Here is a 21593-nt window from a genome sequence, read left to right as displayed (position 1 = left end):
CCTTTCCTAACCCCAAAACAACTAACATCAGGGTTACAAACTGGATTATATGTTTGTTTTTCATTGATTTCAACAATATGCATCAAGAAAAAAAAATCACAGGAAAAAAACTGTCATTTCACTGTGAAAAGATAAAGCCATACAAACTTTTAAGTTTGTAAATATTCATATACCATCATATCCACAACCAAATCTGAGACTTTATTTTTTAAACAAATTATTAAACATTTTTAGAGCACCTTCACTTCCCTACAATACTTTAAAAATGTATCAGGGAAACTTACATTGTCCCTCCGCTATGCCATAAGTAAACTTCATAAGATGGGACTAAACTTTCTCACAGATATACAAAAAAGAATATGGTCTTCTTATATTCTGGTACTTAGTATCTGTGCCATCTTGGTCAAGTCATTTAGCCTTTCTGAATCTTCGTTTTGTATCTACAAGTAGGGAGAATATAACTTTCCTTGTAGGATCTTTCAGTTTGAAGGACAATGGCAGCCACATGGATCCAAAACTCTTCATACATCCTTCCCAAAAGACCACATAATCAAGAAGAGGGCAAGTATCTTCAAAAGACCCAAGCTGTTCAGCATTCTTAGGGACAGAGAATACCACAAACTTCAAATTACCTATAAGTAGAGAAATAAACACGAATTTCCAACAGAGCCCCTGCTGCTGCTACAAACCTGTGGGGTATAAGGAGCAGGGAAACTGAAAGGGAAACAGGGGCATGGAGAGGATTTGACAGAACACAGACAAAATACTCCCCAAGGAAAGTGCCGCACTAAAATGCCCACATTTCAAACACAGGCCCAAGAGCTTGCAGTTCTCAGGACCAGCTACAAGTAGGGAAAGGCCCAAAGATGAGGGAGTCTGGAGGCTTTGGAGAGGTGCTACTTCTGGAAGAGAAAAAGCTACAGAGGAGGGGTGCTGTTGTGGCAGTGAAGGAAGAGGGAGAAATTGAAAACACTGCACAGTGAAAGAGAAGCAAGACACGCCAGACCCTCACCATCCACCAGCACTGTCCTGGGCCACCAGACATGAGAGCTCCTAAACCAAGAAGAGTGCCCATGACATGCCTAGGAATAGAAACACATCAGAACGAAACCAAACAGCTGCTGAAAACTCTCCCTGCCAAGAAACCATGAAGCAACGAGAAATTCTAACACAACACTCCAAACTGAATTAAATATCCTCACACAAGCATTTTGGAGAATTTAGAAAAAACCACCTAGAATCAGAAATACAAAAATTAAGAACAGAAATGGACAACACCACAAAAGGAAGAAATGCAATGAGAGTTGATTGAATACAACAAACAAAACAAAACAAATAGACAAAATCATTTCTTCTTCAGAGCTGAGCAGTAAGTTATAAGGTGCCCAAGAGAACATCGATTCCAGTTGAAATTTAATAAGGAACACAGAAGAAAAGAAGAAAAACAACAAAAGCAGGAAATTATTAAAAAGCTTAAGGCATTTGGGAAATGGTGAGAAGTTGAGTACACAATAACATGGGGGGGGGGGAGGGGCAGGTTACAGGGAGATGAAGTTCCAAGGGAGGTTGGAACCAGATTCATTCATTCAAAAACAATTTCAAGTCTACTGCATGCAAGGCACAGCTGCTAGTGATTGTGAAGGGACGTGGCTGTCCCTGTGACGAAGGCAAGTGCAGAGTCAGGGGCCTTTAATCAGGACAGTGATAGAATCAAACTAAATTGAGAGGAAGGTAACTCTAGAAGCAGAATGGAAGACTTTCTGGAGTGGAGTGAGACCAAAAGGAAGGCTAATTATGAGGCCACAGTAAATAATTCTGAGATAAAAGCATCAAGGTTTCCTGATGACCTTATATGAAGAAGACACCAAGGTTTTTATTTTGGGAAACTGGAGAATGATTCCATTAATAGATGGAAAGGATTTCAGCTTTATTTTGGGCATGGTACAATATGATATAGCTAGACTGTAACCTCAGGAGAAAGGGGAACTGAAGATTTGGGGAGTAATCACCTTCTTGATGATCCAGGTAGCTACTGGACATGGAGAGATGGCCCCTGGTAACTCAGTTCTCACACCAGGCCATAAAGCAACTTCAATGCTGAAGGAGTAGGAGTGGAGGAAGGGCACTGGAAGTCACAGAAGCAGAAAGAGTGCAGCCACAGGAGAAGGTGCCCAGAGCCACAGGAGGAGATGCTCAGGAAATGGTGGCTGGTCCATAGTCAGAGACTGCATGGAGACCACGTAGAGTGAGGAGTGGAAAACAGGAACTCAGATAGCCCTGGTGATCTTACTGATGGTTTCAGGTTGAGGATTGAACGGCCTTCATAAAGGAGAAACAGCTAACACTCTTGCAGTGAAAAAAGAGAAAGAAGACAGAGAATGGTGACATGAAAGAGAAGTGGGATCAAGGGAAAATCTGGGAGTGGAGACAGGTGAGAGCAGGTGGTAAGGTCAAACACTGACAAGAGGATGTAACTGATGGAGTGAGAGAGGAAAGGGCCAGGGACCAGATGGAGGCTACCAGGTCAGCTTCCGGGGTCTTTTCCAGAACTACAAGAGCAGGGAGTGCAGGGCCTGTGTATAGAATACTCTTAAGCCACCATCCAGGGCACACAAACATCAGCCTTTCCCTTCCCCGAATTCCTATAGGATGTACTATGGAATTTAGGGCTGGGGGCTTAGAGTCTAAGACATGGCTCTGCATGACAGTTCTGCCACTTCCCAGCTGTACACCCTTGAACATGTCATAAGTCATCTGAAGCTCAGTTTCCCCAGCAGTGAATGAGCTATAACAATGCCAGACTCCCTCCTCCCCAAGCTGCTCCAAAGGCCTGTTGTGAGGATCAGATGACATGGTATATGTGGATGTACCCTGAAGTCAACACAGCATTAAGTTACTGGATTGGTATCTAGTTATCCCACGTATACTTGTTTCCCACTACAGGTAGCATTTGTTCAATCTGTGGTGCATCCCACACTGGGTCTAATATAGTATTTTGTACTCAGATTGTTTAACACACACTGACTTGGAATAAGCACCAGCCTCCTCTTAATGAAGGATGTGCAGCTGAATTCTTTCTATGTCTTATACCACTACACAGTGAAAACATCATACTTGAACCTGGGGTAGGTTTCCAGCATGAATTTTTAGTAAGGCTCCTAGCAAACAACAGAATTCAACTATACATACATTGTCACAGCATTTTCAAATGAGCAGAAGTGCAATTATGAAAAGGTTGCCAATCATTGCCATAAGTCAATGATTTCTTTAAAAAATTAAGAACAGTAAGAAATCATGTTCCAAGAGCTTTTGGCCACTGGGTCTAGAAAAAGCATCTAGTGAAAATCAACCAGCACATCCAGGCTGAGTGAGGAGGCAGGCATTCCTCATACAGCTCTGATGTGGCGGAAACCCACTATCAACGAAAGACACGCTTGAGTTCTGTCGAATCATCGAGTAAGAAGTTGCTGCAGTATAATCCATCGTGTCATTTTACATTCGCATCCTTATTACCCCTGAAACGGAGCACATGCTGGAAAAGTACATTTTAATATGGCTGCTACAGCCTCACTTACCATTCAATCAAAATCTTTTTATTACGGAGATAATATACCATCTGTAACTTAGCACATTGTTGGGGGAAAGTAACACATGTGGAGAAAATATTTTTCCCATTACCAAAGCAGGAAATTATTTTTGCTGTTCTGTACAGTACAGTAGGGCTCGCTCATACATTTTAAACAACCTAGGTAAGTTCTTTTTTCCATTTGAAGGAAGTCTCAGTAGTGATTTCAAATTAAATTGTTAACCAAGTGTCAGAAACCATAAAATAAGCATAAGCAGTAGTCTCCCTCTGCATAGCAAATGCCAGGATATTCAGAATCATATAAAACTATAAAAGCATATCTATCAAATGCCTTCCAGTTGAGAAGGCTGCCTACTATCTTTAACAACCAAGGGGGAAAAAATCAGGAATATGATATTATTCCCTTTTTATAAAGACATTCAATGATTCATTCATGCAAATATATACTGAATCCCTAATATGTGCCAGACACAGTGCTAAGAAGTGGGGATATGGTGTTAAACCAAAAGACTTGTTTTGTCTCATGGACTTAAGGTCTAATAGGAGAGATGGATTAAAGTATTAAATAAATAGCTAAGCCTATGATTACAAATATTAAATGTGAGAAGAAAAAGAACATGGTATTAGGAGAAAAAATAAGAGAGGAGGACCTAAGTTATAATAGTTCTAGGGGAGGAGAAGGCTTCTCAGAGGAAGTGACAGTGAAGCGAAGTCTGAAGGGCAAGGAGGAGGGGACACTCCAGACAGAGGGAGTAGCATGTGCAAAGGCTCTGAGGCAAGAAGGGACTGGGTGTGCCAGGAATTTAAACCAGACCAGCGGAGTTTGAGCAGTGTGTAAGGCAAAGGAGGGCATGAAATGAGGTGGTGGTAGGTGTAGGCAGGAGACAGATAATTTACAGCCAATAAAGGATTTTTTTTTCTTTAACTACAATGGGAGATGGTGAAAGACTTTAAACAGAGCAGAAAAAGGATCAGATTTGTGTTTTTAAAACAATGAATGGGCCAGGCATGTTGGCTCACGCCTGTAATCCCAACACTTTGGGAGGCTGAGGCGGGCGGATCACGAGATCAGGAGTTCAAGACCAGCCTGGCCAACATAGTGAAACCCCATCTCTACTAAAAATACAAAAATCAGCTGGGTGTGGTGGCAGGCACCTGTAATCCCAGCTACTCAGGAGGCTGAGGCAGGAGAATCGCTTGAACCTGGAGGCGGAGATTGCAGTGAGCCGAGACTGAGCCATTGCACTCCAGCCTGGGCGACAGAGCAAGACTCCGTCTCAAAACAAACAAAGAAACAAAAAAAACCCAGAATGAATGGAGGAGAATGAGAAATGGGGAAGCTATGGCAATAGAGTTGGGAGAAGGGGATGAGTTTGGAATATATTTTGGAGATGAATGGATAGGGCTAAGCCATATGGGTCGGGGGGAGTGCAGTGAAGGAATGAGGCACCAAAGGTGACCCTGGGTTTCTGACTGAAGCAACTGATTGAATGGAGTGGCCCCTACAACAACAGGAACAGCAAGAGGCACAGGCTTAGTTGGCAAGTAGGGGATCAAAAGATTGGTTTTGAACAAAAAACTCAAAAGTTAAAGATGCCTTTGAGACTTCCTCAGGTACGTGGTAGGATTAAGTGAAACAGAAATGAAGCATATGTGCCATTTCACTCTTGAGAACTAAAACTGTCCTACCTTCTTTGAAGGAGTCATTCCCAGCTTCCCACTAACCTCTGGATATCTTCCACTCCCATGTCAAGGAGCAGGCCAATGGGATGGGAACACAGGGCCTCTCTAAGAACTGTGAACAGTGCTCATTCTTAACTACAGCAAATTACATACTGAGAATGTACAGAAGTCTGCCATCAACCGACTACACAGAGTTATTGATTTTATACATTTTTACATACAAGTTGTTTATATTTTATAAATGATATATTTATAAAAATGTGCTACTATATGAAATATACAATTTTAAAATATTAAATATATGTTATAAATAAACTTTACATAAAAAATATGGCTGCATTTTCTAAGGTTTTATGTGTGTGTATATATATATTGTGACTATTGCTTCATAGCTGTCTTGTGAAAACATTTTTAAATTTACAGCTTTTTAATTTTTTGGACAGGCCTTAGATGATTAAGTGAGGTCATCCACCATTTCTTTGATAAAAACTTAACGCATCGATATCCTGCTCACATTTTGGCCAACTGGTAGTATTTTGAAAAGCACTACAAGATGGTATAAAATCACTGCATCAACCATTGATTCAGCTGCAGGTTATAAGGGACTCTTAATTCAAATATAATTCCAGGGTTGACTTTGGTGTTTTTTTAAAACTAAAGTATCACAATTCAAATTTTTTTGTTCAATGCAAACTTCCACCAATTTAAATAAGAGCAAAAACTGCAGAAGCAGGCTCGCTACACTTGACTCTTGGCAGGGCAATATTTAACACCCGTGTGACTGCCAAATACAAAGATGACATCATCCACATCTGCTGATTCACTGGGAAAGGAGGAAAGAGGAGGAGGAAACAGCAAAGCCAAGAGAGATGTGGGAATTGGGATTACATTTTGCTGGAAAGTAGGCTGCTGAGCTAGACAACTACATAGAAAGGTTCCTGGGAACCAGTGAAGAAAGAAAAGGCAGGTACTTTTGAGATGATGTCAGAGGAGTCAAATAATATTGGTTAAGGGGGAAAATAAAAGGCGGAGTTCAGCTGTGAGTGTTTAAGACCACCAAGTGTTTCCTTTTCTTTTTTCTGAGTACATACTTTCCACATCAAATCCACTTAAAGACAGTTCTCAATCACACTTTCACAACATATGTACATGTTAGTGAAAAGGATATGTTCTGAGAAATGTCTTTAGGTGATTTCATCATTGTGTGAACATCACAGAGTGCACTTACACAAATCTAGGTGGTGTAGCCTACTACACACCCAGGCTGTACGGTATTGCCTATTGCTCCCAGGCTACAAATCTGCACAGCATGTTATTGTACTGAATACTGTAGGCAAGTGTAACTCATGGTATTTGTATATGTAGACACACAAAAATAGCAAAACATAAAAATACTATATGATAATCATATGGAACCACTGTCATATATGCAGTCCATCATTGACTGAAATGTCATTATGTGGCCCATAAAATTATCTTAAAGTCACTGTTGTCCAAAGCAATTATTTTAACTTGGCACAACTTTAAGATGTCTTTTAAAAAGCCTCAGGCCAGACACAGTGGCTCACGCCTATAATCCTAGCACGTTGGGAGGCCGAGGTGGGCGAATTGCTTGAGGTCAGGAGTTCAAGACCAGCCTGGCCAACATGGAGAAACCCCGTCTCTACAAAAAATTAAAAAATTAGCCAGGCATAGTAGTGCGAGCCTGTAATCCCAGCTACTTGGGAGGCTACAGCAGGAGATTCACTTGAACCCAGGATGTGGAGGTTGCGGTGAGCCGAGATCACACCACTGCACTCCAGCCTGGGTGACAGAATGAGACCATGTCTCAAAAAAAAAAAAAAAAAAAAAAGCCCTGGCCGGGTGCAGTGGCTCACACCTGTAATCCCATCACTTTGGGAGGCCGAGGCGGGAGGACCACAAGGTCAGGAGTTCAAGACCATCCTGGCCAACGTGGTGAAATCCCATCTCTACTAAAAATACAAAAATTAGCTGGGTGTGGTGGCGTGCACCTGTAGTCCCAGCTACTTGGGAAGCTGGGGCAAGAGAATTGCTTGAACCCAGGAGTCCAGACTAAAAAAAAATATATCTGTGCTATACGAGCTTAAACTGCCTTAACTATAAATTTCTACCGTGAATATGAATACATGCAGAGTGGCATTAGTACACTTAAGATATCAAATTTAAATGAACTAAATATTTAATCAGAAGCCATGCCCATTTTCATAGAAATCCCTAAAGAAAAAAAGAAAGAAAAGATTGTAGTCCATTGTTATCACATTATTTATTCAATAATTATTTCCCACTATATACAAGGGACCATGTGCCACATAATGGATAAGATGGATTACTGAGCCAAAATTAGGATACTATCTGAGAACTATGAATAGGCCCCTGGGGACAATTAGTAATGATAGTGGTATAGAAATAATAATAGCAACTATTAATTATTAACATTAACTTTTAGTAAGTGATTATGTGAATGGTTCTCAGCTAAACACTTTTTATTTTTTGAGAAGGAGTCTTGTTCTGTCGCCCAGGCTACAGTGCAGTGGTGCAATCTTGGCTCACTGCAACCTCTGCCTCCCGGGCTCAAGCAATTCTCCTGCCTCAGCCTCCTGAGTAGCTGGGATCACAGGCTCCTGCCACCACACCCGGCTAATTCTAAACACTTCTATTTATTTATTTATTTCGTTAGTTAGTTAGTTAGTTTTGAGATGCCCAGAATGCAGTGCAGCGGCAGGATCTCGGCTCACTGCAACCTCCATCTCCTGGGTTCAAGTGGTCCTCCTGCCTCAGCCTTCCTAGTAGCTGAAACTACGGGTGTGCACCACCGTGCCTGGCTAATTTTCGTATTTTTAATAGAGATGGGGGTCTCGTCATGTCAGCCAAGCTAGTGTCGAACTCCTGACCCTTAAGTAATCCACCTGCCTCAGCCTCCCAAAGTGCTGAGATTACAGGTGTGAGCCACCGCACCCAGACTTATTTTTAACTGTGGCAAGATACACATAAAATTAAGGTATTAAGTACATTTATACTGTTGTACAACCATCACCATCATCCATCTCCAGAACCTTTTCATCTTCCCAAACTAAAACTATGTACCCATTAAAAATTAACTCCCCATTCTCGCCTCTCCTCAATTTCTGGCAATCACCATTATACTTGAATATTATGACTTCAAAAGTATAGGCAATAATATACTTCTATTTGAATCCACTTGTCTGTAGGGTAACTTTTTCAACTAAGACATTGAAATGAAAAATCAAAATAAAATATACTTAAATTTGTGTGTAACAAAGTATTAAAATTTGATTTTTTTAAAAAATGAAGTTCAGGCCGAGTGCGGTGGCTCACACCTGTAATCCCAGCACTTTCAGAGGCTGAGGCGGGTGGATCACGAGGTCAGGAAATCGAGACCATCCTGACTAACACAGTGAAACCCCATCTCTACTAAAAATACAAAAAAAAAATTAGCTGGGCATGGGGGCAGGCACCTGTAGTCCCAGCTACTCGGGAGGCTGAGGCAGGAGAATGGTGTGAACCCAGGAGGCAGAGCTTGCAGTGAGCCGAGATCACGCCACTGCACTCCAGCCTGGGAGACAGAGCGAGACTCCATCGCAAATAAATAAATAAATAAAATAAAGTTCATTAAATTAATAATATCTTAGAACAGGGTTCTCACTGTTATTTTATTTTTTTGAGACAGGGTCTCACTGTCGCCCAGGCTAGAGTGCAGAGGCGCAATCTTGGTCACTACAACTTCCACCTCAGCCTCCCAAGCAGCTGGGACTGCAGGCATGTGCTACTGCACCCAGCTAATCCTTAAATTTTTTGTAGAGATGAAGTCTGACTATATTGCCCAGGCTGGTCTTGAACTCCTGGGCTCAAGGAAGTGTTAGGATTAAAGGTGTGAGCCACTGTGCCCAGCCATCACTGTTAAAATGTTAAATATTATTTTCATCTTCCCTCATCTTTGTAAAATTTCTATTTCATATAACATAATTCTATTGCACGTGTATCAAATTTATTTATAAACATATTTTAGGTGTAACATGTTCAAAACCTTTTTACTGATGTAGTATACAGCCAAAAAATGTTTGGGGAACTGGTGATATAAAGGACTGTGATACCATTAATGGGGATCAGTGAAAGAAGGGAAGGTGAGAACTTTGATTTTGAAAATGTTGAAATATATTTTTTAATGTGTCATATAGACGATTGAAAGGCAAAAGGACACATAAGCCTGGAGTCCATCCAACAGACAAATCTATATTTGGAAATCATCCACATGGAGGTGACCGTAACAGGCGGGAGAGGGGATAGGAAAATGTGAAAAAGCACACAGCAGAGGCCCACATGAGTGGGGGGGAGTGCCTACATTTAGAAAGTATGTACAGTAGAACCCCTTATTTTGGGGGGATATGTTCCAAGATCCCCAGTGGGTATCTGAAACCGTGGATAGTACCAAGCCTGATTACTATCAGTAGGAACATTGTTCATTGTCTTCCATCCACAACCTTAATGCCTTTTCTGTCTTAACTAAGCATCTATCAAGTATTATGGCCATAACTTTTGCAGTCTGAATATGACAGCAAAACCAGCAGGAATTTTTTTTTCCTTCTTCCCAATTTTACAGATAGAAGATTTGTTCTTACCACAGCTCTCAGCAACCTCAGCTTAGGCTTTATTCTTTTTCCTTATTAAATCAAGAACTTTCATCTTTTCACTTAAAAGAGGTACTTTATGGCTTCTCTTTGGCATATCTGAACTGTTGGGATCACTAGTCTTGCACTTTGGGGCCATTACTAAGTAAAATAAAGGTGACTTGGACACAAGCACTGCGATACCATGACCATCTGATCACTGAGATGGCTACTGAGTGATTAATGTGTTGACAGTATATATGCTGGAAAAAGAGATGATTCATATCCCGGGTGGGACAGAGCAGGGCGGCATGAGATTTCATTATGCTACTTAGAATGGAGAGTAATTTAAGATGTATGATTTGTTTATTTCTGGAATTTTCCATATAATATGTTCAGACCTTGGTTGACCATGGGTAACTGAAACTGCAGATAAGGAGGGACCACTGAAGGAGGCAGTCAGGGAGATAGGAGCTGACCCCAAAAGAATACATGAGATGAATACCATGACATGCTGACAGTGTTAAAAGTTGCAGACAATCAAGGAATTGAGAAAAGGTCATTCCCTGGATTTGGCTGCCAGGTCACTGCAGACCTCTCAGAGCATTTTCCAGTAATGAGTATTGTCAGAAACCTAACTCAGGATTGACTGGATGGTGATTCAGTGGAGATAAGAAGTGAGTGGTCCACAGAGAAGCTTGTAGTGATGGGAATGAGAGGAGGGTAGCGATGGTTGGAATGGCTTGATTGCAAGAATCATTTCTAAACCAGTGGTCCTCATAGAGGAGTAACTTTGTGCCTCCAAGGACATTTGGCAATGTCTGGAGACATTTCTGGTTGTCACAACTCCAGGGTATTACTAGCATCTGGTGGGTAGAGGCCAGGGTTGCTGCTGAACATCCTGCAACAGACAGGACAGGACCCTACAACAAAGAATTATCCAGCCCAAAATGTCAACCATGCTGAGGCTGAGAGAGATCTGAGTATTTTTGGATGGTGAGGAGCTACTAAATTTAAATTACAATAAAGGAAGAATATAACTGATAAATCAGCATCTCACAAGAGTGGGAAGGTATATGATTAAGGAAAGAAACAGATGGGTGGGCAACAGAGGAGACCTTTTCAATGGGTGAGCAATAGAGGAGACCTTTTCAAATTGTTTGAAACAGGAGGAATGAAAGCATAGGCAGTAAGAATGCAGAGAATTTGAGACAAAAACAAAACAAAACAAAAAAACAAATTGAGGAAACGTGTATCTGATAGCCTTGATCTTACTAGAAAAGTAAGCAGCAAGAATTCTGCAGAGATATGGGGACAGAAGTAGGGTCTTGGCGAGGAAAACACTTGGAACAGCCCCCATGGAGGTAGAAACAACTAGAAGGACATGAAAGGATTATTAAGTAATCCTCACTTAAGTACAGTATACTGTGAGGGCCCAGCAGCAGGGGGAATAAAAATATCAACTCAGTGTCCTGAATATCTTACGCAAAAAGTTATTTATCCCCAGAGTAAAAGGTAAAAGAATGACATTAGGGTTTTCTCAAGGTCAGTATTGGCCATATGGCTGAGAGAGTATAAGAGGTAAGAGAAACTAGACAGTCCAGCTGAATTAGCCTACTTGAGGTCCAAGCTAAGGCCATGAAACCCAAACCAGAAGAACAGAGAAGACAGGAAGGAGGCTGGGGGCTGAAGTTAGGGCAATGCCAGGTTGAGTAAAAGGAAAAGTGAAAAAGAGAAAGAGTGATAGGGAGCTATGGTCAAAGATGGTAATTCTGGGGTCTCAAATCCTGGAGGATAAACTGTTTCAAATTATCATGAAGGTTAAGACAATGTTATACTTATAAGTGACTGTAGACAAATTCTGGCATCCAAGCGGGGGCAGGAGAATTCAAGCATCCTGGACTACATCATACATTCCTACCAGCATCAGTCTTTGGAGACCACTTATTTGAGAATATGTCTCTGTTTACAAAAGCCAATCACACTGTCACTGGATCCCCTGGTATCTCCCACAGCACATGCTGGTGGTATGGCCATCTGAAGTTAGTAGAGACTGGCTGGGTGACCAAGTTCCCTGTCACCAGGGGTAGCAGGCCCACACAGAAACCAACGCTGTCTGACATCAGACTCTCCCAAAAGGGCTGCAGGTGCAGAAGGATGATATCATGATACAGTAGCATATTATAATTACAGGATGGACATTGTGAATTCTTTGACCACTCCGCTGTGGTAAAAAGTGAAATCCAAACTTTACATCCAAGGCAAAATTAGCTTTCTTTTCTTGGCTACTGAACTCTAATTAGTTGAACTAAGACAAAAACATCATTAAGCACTACTCACTAAACTTATAATTTTTTTTTCAGGATTAAGATATAAGAGTATTTCATCATCATTTTAGCTGCTACCTTTAGCATAAGCATGTTCTATCATCTTAAAGGGATAATTTAATTTTTAAGAGACTGTAGCAACTAGAAACAAGGATTAAACAGAAGCAATGGTTGCAGAGAACATATAAAATGAGAATACAACTTGTAAAAAAAAAAAAGTCTAACTTGTTAAAACAAGTGATATAAAATTGAGACATTTAAAAATTGAACCCATGTAACAAGCCTGCACATGTACCTCCTGAATCTAACGTAAAAATACAACAAAAATTGACATTTTCATAAATGTTCTGATTACATTCCAACATCAAATAAAATATCCAGCTATGAAAAGGTCATTTTTCATTAAAGACACCCAAGGAATAGTTCTTTATGCTAATGAAAAATACTTGAAAATTTTAAAAAGAGGAACCAAACCATCTAAAAATTAGATTGTTAAGCCATAGGCATATTGATACTTATCAAGCACTGTGCATCTTTTTCCAAATAGAAATTGTATAAAATGCCAGGTGCAGTGGCTCACGCCTATAATCCCAGCACTTTGGGAGGCCAAGGCAGGCAGATCATGAGGTCAGAAGATTGAGTCCATCCTGGCTAACATGATGAAACCCCGTCTCTACTAAAAATACAAAAAATTAGCCGGGCGTGGTGGCACATGCCTGTAGTCCCAGCTACTCGGGAGGCTGAGGCAGGAGAATCGCTTGAACCCGGGAGGCAGAGGTTGCAGTGAGCCAAGATTGCACCACCGCACTCCAGCCTGGGTGACACAGCGAGACTTTGTCTCAAAAAAAAAAAAAAAAGAAAAAAAAGAAAAGAAAAGAAAAAGGAAAGAAAGCAAAGGGAAAAAAAAAGAAATTGTATAAAATTATCTGTTTCAATGAAAGGAAGAAGAGATACAAATAAGACCACAAAAAAACCATTAACCCCAAGATTATATATATATAACTCAACCCCTCCACCAAAGTATTCTATAATTAAGTAATTCATGCATCAGGACCAATGTCTTGCCTCTTTGACAATTAATGAACATTAACTGGGAAGGTTTTTGTTATATATATTCTACTGCATACTGTTCAAAGGGATCCAGAAAAGTAATACCTAACAAATAACCCATTTATTAAGTATGTTCTTTGTATAACAGAAGAGTATCCGGCAAAGTACCTATTCTGGAGCTCATCACAGAGGTTAACAAGATAAATTTAGAAGTTATCCAAACATATTTGATAAGGTGGTAAGAGTGAGTGGGATGATTCACAGACAAGGCAGAAGAAGAAGAAAAAGGACCCAAGGCCAATCTCTCTGAAACAGTGGTTCCCAGGTTTTAGGGAGCTTCTTAAATGACTACCAGACTCCATTCCTTGAATCTGATTCAGAGTGTTTGGTGTGTGGCCCAAGCAAATGGGTTTCGTAATAGGTACTACAAATGATTCCAAAAGCAGGTACTGTCTGGAAAAGCCTTTGAGAAAAACTACCCTAGATCATAAAAGGAAAAATGGATAAATTGGACCTTACCAAAATTAAAAACCTTTGCTCTACAAAAGATCCCATGAAGAGGATGAAAAGACCAGTTAAGACGGGGAGAAAATATTTACATATTTGAATAAGCTCTGTGGATTGTACTAATGTCTATGTCAGGGTTTTGATACTGTACTATAGTTTTGTAAGATGTTACCTTTGGGGGAAACAGTGAAATGTACACAGTACCTCCCTGTACATTTTTCGGCAACTTCCTGTGAATCTATAATTATCTTAAAACAAAAACTATTTTTTAAAAATGACTCTCTCTCTCTGTCTCTCTCTCTCTCTCACTGGTAACAGGCCAGTAGGTTATACTGCGGCCTGAAATACATTTTATTCTAAAAGGCTTAAGTCCAGCAAAGGCTGGCAACTCACAACCTGTGAAATATTTAATGATGACAACCTGAATTGGACAGATATTCTCTCCAACTCCATATACATTCAGATTCAACTGCAAAAGTTGATGTTGTTGTCATTATTATTACTATTTCACTTTCTAAAGTATTATTATGACAGGTACCATAGAAATTGAGTAAATGATATGACTTCAGACATATATGGTAATTAGCATTAAGAACTGTTATGAAAATATTTCCATTTTCTTCCGATTAATGTAATACTGAGTGAACATTCAGTCTTTAAGACTATATGATTAGTATTATTAAATAGCTGAATAAAGTAAATTATTCAACTCTTGAGAAAAAAAAACTGCCACTAGAGAACTATTACTGTCTCAATATATAAAGCGTGAGGCAAGAGTAGTTTCAGTGTCTCTAGAATTGTGTCTACTGTGAATAATATTACTAATGATAATTACTAGTGCTTATAGAAGAATTATCATGTGCCAGATACTGTGCTAAGCTCATCATCCTAAGTAGATCAGCTTAACATTCACAACAACGCATGAGGTGGGTACTGTCACTAAAGACTCAAAAAATAGTGAGATTAAATAGCCTGTCCATGGCCAGATCCCTTCTGATGCCAAAGTTCAGCCTCCAGGTACTGAACATCGACTGAAATCTCCCTCCCTGCCCATGTGTCATCACCTCCTTAACATTTCCAGAGGCTGAGGGATCCCCAGGATGATGCTCTGAGTCATGTGAGTGAAATCAAAGACACTGATGTCTGATGAGGTTTTTAATCTGACACTAAACATTTCAATGACTAAAGTAATAATATCCCCAGTAATTCTGGATGAAATAGCATTGAAAGCAAAACTGCCAGAAATGAAGGGGTCCTACTCTCAGATGGTTGAGAAGCCTCAGCAAACACAGAGGATGCAGCCATGATAAAATAAGGCCAAGTAAAACCCATGTAAATGGCCACAGGTTTCAGAGAGCAAGGCCGGTTCGCAGGAATGAGATATTCAGCATTGGAAGTTGGTTGTCATCCGATTTCTAACTTCACCTTTACTGTGTATTTCATTTCTGAAGCAAATTCAAGGATTCTTTTTTAAAGGGGAAGAAGCAAATTCCAAACCTATCCAAGCCTGAAAAAGCTCCACTTCCCATTTCTGCACTCAGAATATCGAACAGGTTTCTTGAATCAGCTGTTTTGAAGGTACTTGAAGAATTGTAACAAGTAGAAAATAAGAATGTAAAGTTCCCAATATTACAAAAATAATTACCATCTAGGCAGTACACCATGGAGTGTTTCTACTCAGGCCATCAGGAATTAGCTTTGTATAATTGCTTGATATCCAGTGTTGGTTGCAATTACAAATTATCTGAAAGTTTTAAAAGAGTCAGGTGTTCTGAGTTATTCTGAAGTGTTTCTCAGAGACAGGAGTTAAGAGTATACACGAGTACATCTGAGGCCCAGTAACAGGTCCTACCCCCACTACACAGAATGGAAAGGTACTGCGAGGGATATTTCTGGGGTACTGCTTTTGAAAGACCAATTGGGAGCTGTTACCAGAATAAAGTACTGGGCTGAGTAGAAACCTCAATATTCTGGTAATAAGAAAAAAAAAAACAGCACGTGATTTCAAGACAGTAAAAACAATAAGCAAAATGTAATATGTTATTTAAATGCTAAGAGTAATGAGCTAGGTAACTGTTTCCTCCTCTATAAAGCAATAATAATAGCAGCTAATGATTATTTTGTGAAGTGTGACAGTGTCCTACTCACCTTTTGATTTAGCCATCACGACTACCTTATAGTACAGGTTCTATTATCCCATTTTACATATGAAGAAATTGAGGCTCAGATAGGTTCAATAGCTTATCCAAGATCATGCTGCTGGTTGAACCACAGCTGGGACAAGCACTTTTGAGTCCAGAGCCTTCCCTTCTCTTTAACCTTGGTGCCCTGTGTCTCTGGGATTAGTAATTTCCAAACTTGGTTACTTCCTGGAAGTCACGGTACTCATTAGAAACATAATTTGAGAGTCAGAGGATGAGGGTCAAAAAATAAAAAAAGCAATAATTGATATATTAAATTTAAAGTTAAAATGTACCTTTAATATGTTATAAAAATATATCTTCATTATCTTAGACCAGATTCTAGAATAAGCAGCAAAATATAGCAAATGTTTAAGAAAAATGTATAGGAAAAGCTTCAAATAGAGGAAAGCTATAATATTATTTTGACTAAGTGAGAAAAGATATTATTGTTTTACCCAGTTTATGGATCTGAGCAGCAAAACACCTGTGTCTAGTTTCTATGGCATAGGAGTACATTTTAAGAACCCCTAAGATGATTACCAAAGACATGGAAATTTCAACAAGAATTAACAGTGTTTAAGTTTATAAATTTGCTTAATAGATTTGCAGAGATTAAAAAGGATGCTAGACCAGGAGTTCAAGACCAGCCTGGGTAACGTAGCCAGACCCTATCTCTACAATAAGGTTTTTTTGTTTGTTTGTTTGTTTGTTTTTTAATTAGAAGGACACAGTGATGCACTCCTATAGTCTCAGCTATTTGGGAGGATAAGGCAGGAGGATCACTTGAGGCCAGGTGTTCAAGGCTGCAGTGAGGTGTAATCATGCCACTTAACTCCAGCCTATGTGACAGAGCAAGACCCTGTCTCAAAAAAAAAAAAAAAAAAAAAAAAATGGGACCACCCTGGTGGTGGTCAGGATGGGGGAAAGGGCTGCTCATATTGGTATAGAAGTTAAGAAGAAATTACTTAGGCAGATAGTAAGGGTACAGGAGTCCTTGGTAAGGTTTTCCTTTAATGACAAGCAGCCCCAAAATAATTTTCCAACAAAGAGCAGCCTGTAAAATCGAGCTGCAGACATAGACAAGCAAGCTGGAAGCCTGCACGGGTGAATGCCGGCAGTTGTGCCCATAGTAATATACTACCTGGGACTAGGCATGTTCAAAATGGCGGCTCCATCTTCTCTTTTTGCCAGCCACATGTACAATAAGAAGCAGACAAGATGGCCTGGCCAAATGGAAAGCCCATTTGCATAATAATATTAGGTGGGGTGACCAGATTTCCCTATGTGCTTTGTAAACATTACACCTGGTCAATCTAACCTGTGGGCCCTAAGTAAATCAGACACTACTGCTCAAGCCTTCCTATGAAACCTGCTGAGGTCCACCACAGGCCAGCCTTTTTCCCATTTTTGGACACCCTTCTCTCACAAGAGAGAGAGCTGCTCTCCTCTCTCCTTTCTTCTGCCTGGTAAACTTTCCATTCCTTAACCCACTCCGTGTGTGTGTCCCTGTCGTTAATCTTCTCAGTGCGAGACGACAAACCCCAGGTATCTACCCCAAACAACAATGCTACTTCAATATGCTGTTGTGGGTAGAAATGTATATATATGTTCACTATAGTGCTAATTATAAATCAGAAAGTGAAAGCTATTGAAATATCCCATGACAGAAATTTGTTAACAATCAGACATGTATTTATTGATATGGAAGGTATCTGTGCTATAAGGTATAGGGAAAAGGCAGACTGCAAAACCACACAAAAGCATAATCCCGTTTCTTTTTTATATTTATAATCTAGGTAGGTAGACAGACCAAAATGTTAATGGTTATTATTTTTGTAGAGTAGGTTTAGGATACTCATACTTGTCCTTTGAACAGTTACACCTAGGGCTAAATTCTGCCTCCCACACAATGCACCACACACAACCTTCTCTGCATTAAAGAAGTTGGTCAGAGGCTGATCTTGGTGACTCAAGTTCTCTCGGGCACCCTTCACGTTTAGACATATTTCATAGTACCTTTGAGACTTCCTCGGGTATTATATGCATCCATACTTCATGTCTTCCACTTTTCCGAGGGACCCAGTATGCCAGTGAAGATCAGAGACTATGAAATAACAAAATCAAGGTTAAGGTCTAGGTTGCAAAATAAATCAAACTGCGCCCACCTATTGCAGTAAAACTGCAAACTGCCTTCAGTATCCATTCTCTGTTTTTTCCTGTCAGGAACAGAACAACTTCCTCCACCACCTCACCTCCACAAGTTTTCACGTGGCACATGATCAGCCAACTAATCTACAATTTCCAGCCTCAGAAACAGGGTAGGGCCATTTAGCTCTACTCAATGGGATCTGAGCAAAAGGATGTGGGCAATGTTGTGTCACAGCCTTTAAAAAAGGAAAACTGCTTGTCCAATCTGTCGCCTCTCCCCAGCACCCAACCTTCCTAAGGGTAGAATGCAGAAGTGCTCCTAGCTGGCCAGCTTCTACCCTGAAGATGAGAACAACACTACGAGTGATGGTTGAGCAAAAAGGCAGAGAGACAGAGGGGTGGTCCATTTCTAGATAGACTAAGTGGTTCTCAAACTTTAATGTAGATCAGAATCACCTGGAGGACTTGTTTAAACCAGATGACTAGGCCCACATCCAGAGTGTCTGAGTTGCTATTTGCATTTCTTCTTTTTCTTTTTCTTTCCTTTTCTTTGAGACAAGGTCTCATTCTGTAGCCTAGGCTGGAGTGCAGTAGTGTTAGCATGAGGCTTACTGCAGCCTGGACCTCCTGGGCTCAAACAATTCTCCCACTGTAGCTTCCCACGTAGCTGAGAGTACAGGTGCACACCACCACACTTGGCTAATTTTTATGTGTTCGGCAGAGATGAGTTTTCGCCATGTTGCTGGGGCCAGTCACAAACTCCTGAGCTCAAAAGATCCACTCGCCTTGGCCTCCCAAAGTGCTGGGATTACAGCAGTGAACCACCTCACCGGGCCCACAATTTGCATTTCTAACAAGTTCCCAGGTGATGCTAATGCTGCTGGTCTGGGGGTAGGGAAAGGGAATGGGAAGCACGCCTTGATAACTAATGATCTAGACCTGCTCTTCCATTATGGTGGTCACTAGCCAAATGTGGTTACTGATCACTTCAAAGGCGGGTAGGGAGACTAGGGAACTGAATTTTTAATATTATTTCATTTTAATTAATTTAAACACCATGCACGGTCTAGAGATCATTCAGAGACAAGGCTCTAATCTACCCTGTGTGTCCTCCAGAATTCACGTGTTGGAAATTTGGTCCCCAGTGTGGCAGTATTGGGAGATGGGGCCTGTAAGAGGTGATTAGGTCATTAAGAGGGATTCATGTCACATTCTCAAGAGACTGGGTTAGTTAACACTAGAGTGGGTTGTTATAAGGTGGGGCCACCCCTTGTGTTTTGCCCTTTACACACACTTGCTCCCATGACCTTCCACTTTTCTGCCATGCTGTGAAGCAGCACGACGCCCTCATCAGATGTGGCTGCCCAATCTTGGACTCCCCAGAGTTCAGAGCTGTAAACTAAATAAACCTCTTTTCTGTATAAATTACCTAGTCTCAGGTATTCTGTTATAGCAACAGAAAATGAACTAAACACATCAATATTCAGTTCAGTTAATGGTAAACTAAGTATATTTAGAACATCCTGGGTTTGTGAATCTACTTTTTCAACTATAAATTTTATGAAATCTAAATACAGATCAAGTATTTCTGATGAAAATTTGGCATCCAAGTTCAGATGTGCTGTAAATGTAAAATACACATCAGACTTTGGAGACAATATGAAAAAAAGAAGGTAGACTATTTCACTAATAATTTTTATATCATTATATGTTAGCATAATATTTGGGTTATATTGGGTTAAATAAATGTTAAAACTAATTTCACTTGTTTCTTTGTCCTTTTTAACTTGGCTATTAGGAAATTTAATATTATGATATATGTGGCTTAATTTTTTTATTTTTATTTTTTGAGATGGAGTCTTGCTCTGTCACCCAGGCTGGAGTGCAGTGGCACAATCTTGGCTCACTGCAAGCTCCGCCTCCTGGCTTCACGCCATTCTTCTGCCTCAGCCTCCTGAGTAGCTGGGACTACAGGCGCACGCCACCACACCCGGCTCATTTTTTGTATTTTTAGTAGAGATGGGGTTTCACCATGTTAGCCAGGATGGTCTCGATCTCCTGACCTCATGATCTGCCCACCTTGGCCTCCCAAAGTGCTGGGATTACAGGCATGAGCCATGGCACCCGGCCGTGTCTTAAATTTTTATTGGATGACAACTAAACTATTAAATGAATGAGAGAAAGTGGAAGAGATACCTTCTATTTTGTTTGCACATTAGTTTTGTTTGGAATATCTCTGTAAGCTCTGCTTAGTCTATATCCTGATTACTTCTTATGCAAAATGTATAATTTCCAACTGCTGTAAATGTACTGTGCTACTCTTTCTTTTCCACTTGTCCTAGTCTTTTTTTTTCTTCTTTTATTCTACCTCAATTGCACATAATTAAATTAAACATAATATTTGATATAAGACACATTCACATGTGGGTCATGCAGGCTGCCCTCATTCACACATGCTTCATTTTTAATGTTATAATAGCAATAGAGAAAACACAAAAATTAAACTTTGATAATAACTTATCTACCCAAATGGTCCTCCCATCTCATCTTCCTGCCTCCCCCTACTGAGGTAACAACCATCTTGAACCCCATACTCAACATTCTACTGCTTTCCTTTTTAATATACTATCATCTTGTTTATATCTATTCCTAAAAACTATGGTTATAATTTTAGTTGCTCTTAAACTTATAGAAAAGGGCACTATGTGTAATATCTTTAGAATTTTTCCATTTAATATTGCATTGCTAAAATTCATCTATGTTGCCATTATTTCATTATACTTCATTTGGATTTTGGCATGTATTCCATTGGATGACTATACCACAGTTTATCCACCCACTCTTTTGTCCGTAGACATTTGAGTTTTCCCAAGTTTTTTATATGTACAGGGCAAATATCAACATTTCTGTATTTCTTGATGCACACGTGCCAGAATTTATTTTATATGTAAACCTGAAAGAGTAAAATGCTGAGTTGCAGGAAATGTGACTGGTCAATTCTATGACATAATGCCAGAACTATTTTCTGTGGTTGTTACAACAATTTACTAGCAGGTTATGAGATCCTGTGGATCCATATTTGCCCTAGCTCTAGATATTAACAGACTTTTCCATTCTTGCCAATTGAATGGGTATAAAATGGCATCTTTATGGCAGTGACTTGCATTTCCCTCCAAATTACAAATAATGTTAAACATTTCTGATAAAACTTACCCATATGTATTTCCTTTTTTGTAACTGCAAAATACCCATGCATATCCTTTGTCCATTTTTCTAGTGGGTTGTTCACACTTTTCATCCTGAGTTATTGGACTTCTTAATATATTCTTAATATATTCTACTATCCTTTCATCTTTTGTGTGTAGCCATCACCCAGTTTCAAAAATGATCAATTTTGTTTCATTTATATCTCCAGCTATTCAACCTTCATTCCCAGAAATTGTATTGAAGCAAATCTCACACA

General features: G+C 39.9%; 1 protein-coding gene across 13 annotated transcripts in view; it reads right to left on the bottom strand.

Moving 5' to 3' along the window:
* Positions 1-21593, bottom strand: part of OSBPL6 (oxysterol binding protein like 6) — a 203047-nt gene that overhangs the window by 147656 nt on the left and 33798 nt on the right. For 5 of the 13 annotated variants that reach the window (XM_054679137.2, XM_063790601.1, XM_054679133.2 and 2 more), the window contains exon 2: positions 17999-18086. The exons of the other annotated variants lie outside the window; for them this stretch is intronic. The gene's annotated coding sequence lies outside the window, so the exon portion shown is untranslated. The remainder of the gene's footprint in view (positions 1-17998; positions 18087-21593) is intronic. 13 annotated transcript variants of the gene reach the window in all.

This window comes from Pan troglodytes, chromosome 13 (genome assembly GCF_028858775.2).
Source record: "Pan troglodytes isolate AG18354 chromosome 13, NHGRI_mPanTro3-v2.0_pri, whole genome shotgun sequence".
In the NCBI taxonomy this organism is placed as follows: domain Eukaryota; kingdom Metazoa; phylum Chordata; class Mammalia; order Primates; family Hominidae; genus Pan; species Pan troglodytes.
The sequence above is the reverse complement of the archived record's forward strand: the minus strand, read 5'-3'. Positions and strand labels throughout refer to the sequence as shown.